The sequence below is a fragment of the Delphinus delphis genome, chromosome 6 (genome assembly GCF_949987515.2).
Source record: "Delphinus delphis chromosome 6, mDelDel1.2, whole genome shotgun sequence".
In the NCBI taxonomy this organism is placed as follows: Eukaryota; Metazoa; Chordata; class Mammalia; order Artiodactyla; family Delphinidae; genus Delphinus; species Delphinus delphis.
The window spans coordinates 108,830,764-108,842,785 of NC_082688.1; the positions used below are offsets into that span (position 1 = coordinate 108,830,764).

Below are 12,022 nucleotides of genomic sequence, written 5' to 3' on the forward strand. Positions count from 1 at the left end.
TAGATAACTAATCAGAACCTTCTGTATAGCACAGGAAACTCTACTCAATATTCTGTAATGGCCTATATGGGAAAAGAATCTAAGAAAGAGTGGAATACGTATGTATAACTGATTCACTTTGTTGTACACCTGAAAATAACACAACATTGTAAATCAACTATACTCCAATAAAAAATTTTTTAATTTTTTTAAAAAGAGAATTATAAGAGGCAGATTTAGCAGGAGGTAAGATTGGCCCCGTCTTCTCAAAACCATCACGGAGCTAATGGGGCCAGTCTAGTGGCAAAGATCAGGTAAGATACGGCCTTTAGCCTTCTCATCCAAGACTGCTGATTCAGATTACCTGAAAGTAGCCGTAAAGAAAATTATCTGTAACTTCATTGAAGAAAAAGAGAGTAAGTACAAATACACAAAATAATAAATAACCAAGGGGAAATAAATAGATAAAACTTTGAAAATTATGACTCCATGTTGTATAATTCTATGAAAATAAATTTGAAAACCTAGCTAAAATAGTCCCTTTCCTATAAAATACATTTATCAAATTTGACCCTGTTTTCTATTGCTGCCATAAAAAGTCACCACAAACTTAGTGTCTTAACACAATTTTTTTAAAGCAATAATCTATTTATTTATTTATTCCTTTGGCAAACTTAGTGGCTTGACAAAAATTTATTATTTTATATTTCTAAAGGTCAGAAATCCAATGTCGGTCTCCCTGAACAAAAATCAAGATGTCAGCAGTCTGCTTCCTTTTCTGGAGGTTCTAGAGAATTTCTTTCCTGCTCATCCGTGTGTTGCCAGGATTTGTTTCCTTGTGGCTATTTTCTTACCAGCTGTCAGCTGAGGGTCGTTCCCTGCTCCTAGAAGCCACCACAAGCCTTGGCTGATGGCCCCTCACTCAGTCTTCAAAGCCAGCAACAGTGGGTGCAGGTCAGGTCCCTCTCACAATGTATCTCTCTGATCCAGCATAAAAAGAAAAAAAACGTTATGCATTTTTAAGTTCTCAAAAGATTAAATAGTCTAGGATAATCTTCCCACCTCAAGTCCTTACCCTTAATCAGACTGGCACCCTCCCTTTTCCCATGCAACATAGCATAGTCACTGGTCCCAGGGAATTGGGGCATGGAGACATTTAGGGGCCATTATTCTTTTATTGTAGACCCGTATAAAGATTTCTTAAAAAAAAAAACACAAAAACTTGGATCAGTTTTCATAGAAGAAATGTGGAACTAGCCCTTAAAAATTACCATGTACAGATGGTTTCACAGAGGAATTCAGACAAACCTTCAAAGACTAAATAATCCAATGCTACTTTAATTTTTCCAAGCATAGACAAGACACTTTAAAAAATTTTATTACAAAGGAAATATGGTATAGATACATAATCCTGATAAAATAGCATAGTAAAGAAAAAACACAGACCAATCTCACTTTGAAATATTGGGACAAAAAAATCTTAAATGAGATAGTAGGAAATAGACTCCAATAGCATATTAAAAAAATAATGTATCTTGACCGAGTAAGGCTTACTACACGAAAGCAAGAGTGATTCAATATTAAGAAATCCATTAGTATGACCACCATTTTTTTAAAATCTTTAGAAAATTTGACTATTCACATAGATACTGAAAAAAATTCAACAAAATTCAAAACTCATTTCTGATAAAAACACTTTGTAAAATGGAAAACCATGGATTTTTCTTCAAATTGATAAAAATAAATTTACCTCATTTCTAAAACCAGTCAGTGACTTACGAGGTAAACACCAGAAGCATTTCCACCAAGATCCAGAACAAGGGAAGAATTCCTACTATTCTATTGAACTATTCAACACAGAATTGGATTTATTAGCTAATGCAATGGAACAAGAGAAAATAATTGAAGAGAGTATTTTCACATGGTATAATACTCTTCTTGGAATATTGGTATCAGTGATAAAACTATCATAAATAAAGTAATTCAGTAAGTTAGAAAGATACAAAATAATACAAAAATCTATAGCCATAATGTATATAAATAATAACGAGTCAGGAGATGTAAGTACAGGAAAAACATCAACAAAAACTAAAAAACATTTTGTACATTAACAGTAATGTACAAAACCTACATGAGGAACATTACAAACACTCCTGAAAGACAAAAGTGAGGTCGAACAAATAGACAGCCCTTGCTTTTCATCAGGATGACTCAACAAAAAGATACCAAGTATCCTTCTAAGTAATAGAAATGTAATGTGATTTTTCCAAAAAAAACACATATATAAATGAGATTTTTTCTCCTGGCATTAAGTAAGTTGGCTCTAAAACCCATGTATAAATATAAAATAGATGAAAAATTACTGATAAGCCCCTTAGGAAGAATAACCAAGAGAGAAGTGATTAGCAGTTCTCCGTATCAAAACATGGCAGACGAATAAACAGCCAGACTGATACAACAGAAAGGAAAGTGTCAACATAAATCCAACTGCCTATGGAAACATCAATTCTAGTTGAGGTAGCATATCACATATGTGAGGACAAGATGGACTTTTTAATAAATAGTGTCGTGACACCTGGATAATCATTTAGAAAAAGAGCTGATCCCCCAAGTATAAGAACTCTCACAGCAAGAAAGAGCATTTTTAAAAAATTTACTTTTTTCCAGTTTTATTAAGGTATAACTGACAAATAAAATTGTGAGATATTTAAAGTGTACAAGTTCTACACCTGGATTTGGGATTCGGGACGACGTTATGCATGCACATCTCCATTCAACATAAGAAGATCCCCTCCGAGGCCTTTCCCCCTCAGTAGCAACCCCTTCAGCGGCCCAGGCAACTGCAATCCTAATTTCCTGCACGTGTTTTTCATTTTACTATTTGCCTTCTTGAAGATCCTGGAATGCAAAATAAGCCCATGAAAAGACCATAAAAATCCTTTGATATTTTAAGATAAGAAAACTATCCCTATACATCATAATATCTATCTGAAAACTTTTCAAACGCAGTTCCATAAGATATTTTTATGAGAATATAAGGTCCTAATTTTAAAAGTAAATTTCAGCACCGTCTTTTGTTTGCAACCATTAAAGCAGTCGATTATGTGTCTAATTTAACCCTGATTTTAACTTGAAATATCTAATACGACAGTAATTGCATTATTCTCAATTCAATATTTGGCTCTACTTAGCTGTAACTATAGCTGTCGAAGAATTCTGAGTGTGGAGTTTTCCATTATTTCTCACTCAGACATACAGAGTTCAAGTTTATTTAATATTATGTTTAATAATTTTGTTTAAACAAGACTATTTATTTGCATTGGTAGCAAAATTGTTGCATTTTTCCCCTAATATGTTATTCTTATTGTCATAAAGGGAATCCAGGAGAGAATAAGGGTGTATGTTTCCCATCTGACCAGAGAACTATACCCACTTTTGTATTATTTACACAATAATGATCAAGGCCTGGGGCATTTCCTGAGGATGGAGGGCTGACTGGGAGATTGCCTCAAGGCCATTAACCTGGGGCAGTCATTCATTTTCTTAGAAAACCTGGTTGAAGTCATTATTTCTATTACAAGATCAATAACACACATTCCTCAGCATCACAACCAAAAACCTCTTTGGAAATGAGTTTTCTTCTGGAATTTTTCTTAAGTACATTCAATCTGTAGGTTATATTTTAAAAGAAATATCACTGAAATCCTGAACAACTTAGTAACATGACAGGCCTCATCACCTAGACATAAATGTCATGAACGTTGGTGACTATTTCCTCTCTGCCCTGACTTAGAAGTCAAGCTAAAAATAATCTGCCTCTCTCCCTCCTTCGCTCCCCCTCCCACGCGCCTCTCTCTCTCTCTCTCTCTCTCTCTCTCTCTCCCTCCCTCCCCTTCTCTCCTTCCCTCCCTCTTTCCTAAGGGCTTCAGCTAGCAAGTTTTCAATGGAGGTGTAAATCTACAAAACCACTAGAGCAGGCTTCTCTGGTGGCGCAGTGGTTAAGAGTCCGCCTGCCAGTTCAGGGGACACAGGTTCAAGCCCTGGTCCGGGAAGATGCCACAGAGCAAGTAAGCCCGTGTTCCACAGCTACTGAGCCTGTGCTGTAGAGCCCGTGCTCCGCAACAAGAGAAGCCACTGCAGTGAGAAGCCCGTGCACCGTGACAAAGAGTAGACCCCACTCGCGACGCAACTACAGAAAGCTCGCGCACAGCAATTAAAACCCAACGCAGCCAAAAATAAATAAATAAATAAATAGATACATAGAAATAAAAACACGAAAAATAAATAAATAAATAAAAATTTAAAAAAATAAAAATATTGACTCTGTTCTGTCTCCCAGAAGTTCCTACATTCTTTTAGGCTAAGAGTGATGTACTACAAACTTCCTAAACAGTAAATAAAGGAATTAAAGAAATTTCATCAATCTATTTTCCTAATCTTCAAAATACTGTGAATTACAATATGCTCTTCACGGGCAAGGTGTGATTATGCAACGTAGTAAGGATGACTAATCATCTAGGATGCACCAGAAGGAGCAGAGGTGGCAGGAGTCAAACTGAAGCCCCCATCCACCTCCTTTTCCTTGATCTAACATCCATTCCAGTCACTCCTTACCCTTGAAATAAGGAGCAGTGATACTGTCATAGTCTCGCCTGTCAATGTGTTTACATCAATTCCCTGCAGACAATTGACATAGCCCCAGTCACTGGGTACTGCCTGTCCCCCCTCCCTCGTCTCCTCTGCTCCTACCCCACTAAACCGTCTCCACCCGCCACGTAGTCAATGCACAGATAGGAGAAAGCCATGAGTCATGGAAAACAAGAGAAGAACAACTTTGAGAAGGAAGGGCACAAGGAATTGGTTGATGCTGGAGAACACCTGAGGTTAATGGACACCCATCCTTTCCTCATACAAGGGCAAAGAAAAGGAAACGACTACGCTGATGAGATATACAAAAATTAAATTTAGAATATTCTTATCTCTAAGAAGCTCACAATCTATTAAGGGAAATAAAACAAGAAGATAAATTATTGTAACATGAGTTGGTAGGTGATAAGAACCATGGGATATACACTAATATATGAGTGATTTGTGGAGTGCAGAGTTCCTTCTGGTTGGGAGAATCAAGGAAAACCTCATGAAAGAGGTGACCGAATGGTCAGAGATTGGAGGAGAAAACTTAACAAGCAAAGAGAATGGCTTGCGGTGCTAAGGATAAGAACATGGGGGATAGTCTGAGAAGCATGAACACTTTGGTTTATCTAGACTGTGAGATATAACTAGAGTGGAGGACGAGGTAACATACTAGAGGTCTCCAAAGGCCAGTGTAGAATTACAGGGGGGAGAGGGAAAGATTCCGAACAAGATAATGATGTGAAGAGAGTTGTATTTTAATAAAATCAATCTGGAGACTTCCCTGGTGGTCCAGTGGTTAAGACTCCACACTCCCAATGCAGGGGGCCCCGGGTTCAATCCCTGATCAGGGGACTAGATCCCACATGCCACAACTAAGAGCCCGCATGCCACAACTAAAAGATCCCACGTGCCAAAACCAAGACCGAGCCCGCATGCCACAACTAAAAGATCCCACGTGCCCAAACCAAGACCTGGTGCAGCCAAATAAATAAATAAATAAAATAATATCAGTCAGTAAGAGATGTTCAGAGAGTGGACTGGAGAAAAGAACATTGGATAGATGCCAATTATGAGGCATTTAAAGAGCCCCAAGGTGAGATATTTAGGCTTTTAAGTAGCAGAGGGGATTGAAAGAAGATTGATCTGAGAGCTATTGAATAGGTGTAAGTTATTCTCAAGGTCCTCTCTCTCAGGTTGGGAAGGAGTTCACATTATTATTATTATTAATTATTATTACATCAAAACAGAAACACCAAACAAAAAAGAAGATGGCCATGAATGAAGCAGCAATGAAAGTGTCTTGAACCAAGGATTATGATTAATCTAAATCTGTGTCCCTGATTCTTAAATATAATCATAACATTTAGGAGGTAAACTCCATAGATAGTACCAGTGTTCCTTGAGAGGGAGAGTTTCCATCACTGGAAAAAATAGGTTTGGGCGACAGATAAACCAGGCCCTGAAGTCTGGCTCTTTTGCTTATAAACTCAGTGACACAGAGTCCCTCATTTAACCTCCTTGAACTTCTGTTTTCTCATTGGGAAAATGGGAATAATAATGATTACTTGACAGGGTATTGTGAGACTTAGATCATATAGGGTTTGGGGCAGATATTAGTTGCTCAAAAAGAGGCAGCTAGACTGGGTGATTGGTTAAAAATATTAGAGGGAAAAGAATAACAGATTATTCCAAGACGTTGGGCGTAGGGAGGTGGCGACAAAAATAATCATGCTTTTAATGGAAATGTAAAAGTCAGACAGTATGAGACAGATTTAAGGAATGAGATTTTTCTGTCTCAGCAGTTCTCATTCTATATTGCCTGTTTATAAATCCCACACCATCAGTAGAGCAAATCTATAAGATACTCTCTCCTCAATGTCTGTAAATAAATTTCAAGCTACAGTTTGCTTTGTGATGACATTTTTTTCTTGTCATTGCTTCTGTTGTTTTTCTTTACCTGTTTTTGCTGTTTATTTCACAATAGTATGCTATGGGTAAAATGAAATACAGAAACAGATTTAGCCTCAGTGGGTCCTGAAGACCCAGAATAAGGGTGTCTCAGGTGCTCATCACCATCCAGAATCCTAGCCGAAAAGTATGACTGCTTGTCACCTACATGTATACTAAGGTATACAAGAATTTCTTGAAGATGGTCATTTCTGAAGCTCATGTATACTTCACCTGCTTTAGCCAGTTAGCAACCTGTCAGCCAATTGAACTGGATATTTTTAGAAATCTTCTCAGAAAATGCATGAAGCCTTGCTGAGTCAAACTTGTTATTAGGTTGATTTTCAGCATCAAGTTACAATGATAATTGTACCCTTTCGAAAGAAATTGAAGTCAAGATTCAATGAATAAAGTTTTTAAATGTATGGCCCTGCAGTCTTTTTTAAGGGTGTAAAACGTCAAGTAAAAATTTAAATATGAAATCAAATTGATACCTATTTTCTTTCCCACTTGAAATATACTAAATGTGATTTGGTTACGTGACCTTGTGTGACCCATGAAATATGTATACGTTTGTGTGGGGAAAAATAAGATGACTCATCAACTGTATTATATCCAGCACCATGTAGAACAATGTGTATATGTTAAAAATGTGTGTGTAAATTATTTCTGAAGAATATACAAGAAACAGGTAACAATTTCAGCCAGAGAGGAGAGGTGGCAGGCTCTGAGACACAGAGAAAAAGGAGACTTCATTTATGCTGCACACACTTCTGTGCCCTTTAAACTGCATTCCTTATATACATATTACCTGGATTTAAAATCATGTAAGAAATTAAAACTCAGACTTGCCTTCAATATTAGACCTGAGTACAGAGCCAGACTAACAAGAGGAAACAAAGTTTGTATAAGGTTTTGCTTTTGACACCGGAAAAAGTGAGCAACTAAAAAATAGGAAATATATGATTTATCAGCAACCCTCATTAAAAAAAGACATGAAGATTTGGGCCATCAGTTTAATATCTGTAAACAGACTCATGTGGCTGTCACAAAAAAGACCCATGTTTGGTTGAGTTCAACATTTAATAAGAATCTACTGTGTGATGGGAACATAAAAATGAAAGATAAAGACCCTGTTCTGAAGGACGCACATACCAGGAGAAAGAGGCATATTAGTACATAATTAAATAGAATGTAGTAGGAGCAAAGGGAGGTGTATGCAGAGTCCAAGAGAAGCAGGGCAGACAACATCCAGGAAGGACATCTCAAGGTCTTTAGAGCTTTACTAGCAGTACAACATGCCAAGCAAGGAGTTGGGTACCACACCTCTCCATGTGCTCCCCAGAGCATCTCTGGGTCTCAGCAACTAAATTTCTTTGCCTTTCTCAAGGGCCATCACAGAGAAGAAAAGAAGCATTTCTACGGGACTTCCCTGGCGGTGCAGTGGTTAAGGCTCTGTGCTTCCACTGCAGGGGGCACAGGTTCGATCCCTGGTTGGGGAACTAAGATCCCCGCAAGCTGCAAGGCACGGCCAAAAAGAAAAAAAAAATTTCTTTCTTCAAGGAGCCAGTAGCAGTAGGAGGGCGCTTCAGGAAAAGGTCTAAACCAGCTCGATTAAAACCTCTACATCCTTTACCCATTGGAGACTAGAGAAGGCGTTGCATGCTCAGTGGAAAAACCAGGAGGTGATTCCTCATTTGATTCCTGATGCTGTGCCTAACCAGAGGGTTCCAGCACCTCATTATCATCTTCTATAAATTTGCAATAAAACAACCTCACTTTCATTGTGCTTTATGGCCCCCCAAACACTTTTGCATACATTATTCCACGTGAATTTCACAATAACCTTGAGAGAAAGGCCAGGCCAGTGTTCCCATCCCCTCTTCCCAGAGGAGCCTCAGAGAAACCCAATAGCTGACCCGGAGTTGGTATCTCACCCCAACCCAGGTCCCTGATGCCAAGACAAAGGCATTTCCAAACCTGTCAATGATTCTCAACACTCTCCTGCTAGATGTCAACCCATGGCAAAGTTGTCACCCAAATGAGAAAAATAAGGAACGACTTCTGCATAAGTTAAATTTACTCAATTTACAGTGCTCTTCTTCATTCATGCTTTATATCTTTCTCAATTTGGGGTGTGAAAATGTACTCTCATGTTTTTAGATGATAAGAGTATTTTTCACACCCATAATGGGCAAAATCAAAAGTTGACTATCGACATAGGTCTCCCCCCAAAAATTCTGGAGATTTTTCTGGTCCGTGCAAACCACCAAAGGAGGAGATATGGATAAGGTAGAGTTTACGGGACTGGCTACAGCAATCGTGAGAAATGCTAGTATGTGTGTTCAGTGAAGAAAATCCAGTAGATGGCTGATCCAAGCCCAGAAAAGTGCAGACTGTTCCACAAGGCATCAGACAAAACTCGAATCACAATCCCACATAACACATCCCCACCCTCAGCTGATGGAGTCCATTACCTGAAGCCACGAGGTATCTGAAATCTGCTTCAACTGAAACTTCCTGGGTGAATTTCCAAAGTGCCCTGAAATAACCTTGATTCAGGAACTATCTAGAAGTCAAAAAGCAGAGTCATTGTGGTGAACACGCCACATGGCAGATACTAACATCAAAAACTAATTGCTGTTTATACACAAAACATTAATTTCTGACGGGCTATGCACACACCCTGAAGACATTTAAAGCACTTGAAAAGTAGTTAAGCCAAAGTGAGTCATCATGTGCTATCATAGCCACGTGTGGTTTTTATAAAGTAGAAATCATTCATAATTCTGCTTTTACCCAGTTTTCATGAGCTCGGGGGATAATCTGGCAATGTGCAAAATCAACCGATTCCCCTGTTTTCTTTCTAATTTTAAGCCACAAATCCCTGGGGAAATGCTGCATTTACTTCCCCCCCACCCCCGCCACGTTACCTACAAAACAAAGGACCAGAGCACAACTTATTTTCTTTTCTTTTTTGTTTTTCTTACAATTGTTTTTTTTTAAAAACATCTTTATTGGGGTATAATTGCTTTACAATGGTGTGTAAGAGCACAACTTATTTTAACAACGTGGCTTAGGGAATGGTTGTGTCAGTCCCCACAGTGAGAGGGGATCCTCACTGGATGGAATCCACCCTGAGCGCCCTCACCTGTGGGTACAGGGACGCTTAAACAGCAGCGCAGTTAAGCTGCAAGGCGCTGAATGCAATGAAACCAGAGCGCTACCTCTGCACTCCATTCACAAAAGCGAACTGATGGTAATTAATTCATGATTAGTTCATTTCAGCTAGTATACTGAGCCTAAGCTTTGCTGAATGATGTAATATTTCAAAAGTAGTACTGTGCCATGAAATTTATTGGACTTCCCGAAATCACCAATGTAATTGTTTTTGCTGTTCACATATTAGGTGCAGTCTCCAGGGGAAAAGCTGATTCTTCTCATGTAAGACTCTTTCCCCCCGAGTTTGAAAGTCTGTCATCTTTCTCAGTGTACTCACTTCGTTAAATAGTTTACAGCTTGCAAGAGGGTCACAAAGTCTGGGTAACAAAATGACTGTCCGGACGGATTTAGACAATAAAACCACCAGATCGTTATATAAATGTTTTTCTCAGAGGCCGTTTCTGAAACACATACTAAATGCAAATATTGAAACACCTGCATGCCAAGCACAATTCTTTTAACAGATGTTAATCCCTGTGCATTTAACCAATGGATTTAGATCACATAAATATAACACACCCCCTTCAGACCATCTTGGAAAACTACCAATTACCTTATTTCACTTTGACAAAGAAACTATTACTCTCTACATCATAATTTTGATTTTATGGTTTATAATGGGACTATCTAAAAAAGCAAGTAAAAAATACAAAAAGTCAACTTGAGACTCAGGCAAAGCCCCTATATGTAAGTTGTCTACTTTTAGCGTGGAAAATTTACAAAGATTGATAGGGTTACAAAATTTAATGCTTTTTCTTTGTGGCCCTGAAGAATGAGATTCTTCATTTAATCCATCAGTAATCAGGATAGTCCACTGAAGGGTAGTCATCTTTTTTCCTCCATTTCAGAGTCCTGGTGGGTAACCTGGCTCATAGTTAAAATCGTCCCATATCCCTTGGGTCACTCCCTACTTGGGGGATGCTTCTAAGGGCTGTTTTTTTTTAAACAGATTTTATTTTTTAGAGCACTTTTAGGTTCACAGCAAAATTGAGTGGAAGGTACAGAGATTTTCCATCTAACCCCCTCCCCCCTGCCACACACAGCCTCCCCCATCATCATCCCCTGCCCGAGGGCTACATTTGTTACCACTGATGAACCTACAACACACATCATAACCACCCAGAGTCCATCGTTTACATTAGGGTCCACTCTTGACCTTGTATTATACATTCTACGGGTTTGGATAAACGTACAATGACATGTATCCACCATTATAGTACATACAGAATTGTTTCATTGCCCTAAACATCTGCTGTTCTCTGCCGATTCATCCCTCGGCCAACTCTGCTCTTTTTAATTCTTCTTCAATCACCTCCCCACTTTTCCAGCCTCAAATCTTCCTTATGGCTCAATTGTTTAATCATAATGAAAATCACCCTTTTGGGGCCCAACTGTATGTACCAGATGTACATCCGCTGGGTGCTTGACATCCATTACGTCATTTAATTCTCAAATATTCCAAGAAGTGGGCTTTATTTTCCACATTTACTGATAACTCTGGAAACTCATGTAATTTAAACTGACTCAGTGCTTAAGTGGTGCAGTCCGGATTTCAACCAAGCCCCAAAGCCTATGATGCCCGCTAGGCTAAAGTGCCTCTCACGCATCTATAAAGTCATGTTCTATAGGCGAGACTTCTAATTCCGTTTTAAAACGTATTTTGCTTTTTTATAGATAGGCAGAAAAAAAGGAAAAGTATTTACTTCGGTTCCTGACTTAGTTCAAGTACACAGGCTGGTCTCATTCTCTGCTTCTGTACCAGAAGCCAGGCTGACAAGACTCGCCCAGTGCAGATACCCAGCTAATTTTCAGCAAACATGGACTTGTTGCTTGATTAATTAGTATCGACGTGGGTTGTGCTCACCCACAGGTTTGCCTTCCACCATGCTGCCACCTGTCTTCTTCACAGTGCTGGCCCTATTTAGGCAAAAAGCTCCTGGATAAAAGTAGAGCCACCCTTGTCTCATGAGAGTCTCTTCCATCCCTTACGTTGAATCAGAGATAAATCAACACGAGTCACCAACACACCGTGATTAAATTCCAGTAAAGCCGAGATTTGGCTGGAGAATCTTGGCGTGCTACAGCTATGAAATCATAAAAACTTTCAGATTCTTAGGAATTCTGTTTCTTTGCGCATTGTAGCATGACAAATTGGAAAGTATGGGCAATTATTTTTCATTTTTCATTTTCATTTCATATATATGAAAGGGCCACATATTTCATATATACATACCATCTA

At 38.6% G+C, this 12,022-nt stretch overlaps 1 long non-coding RNA gene across 1 annotated transcript; it reads right to left on the reverse strand.

The window, feature by feature from the left end:
- Positions 1-359: 359 nt before the first annotated feature.
- LOC132427607 (uncharacterized) lies at positions 360-10,324 on the reverse strand. Its single transcript, XR_009519946.1, has 3 exons — positions 10,061-10,324; positions 9,039-9,130; positions 360-960 (listed from the first exon to the last, which is right to left on the reverse strand). It is a non-coding gene; the product is annotated as an uncharacterized lncRNA (long non-coding RNA).
- Positions 10,325-12,022: the final 1,698 nt, after the last annotated feature.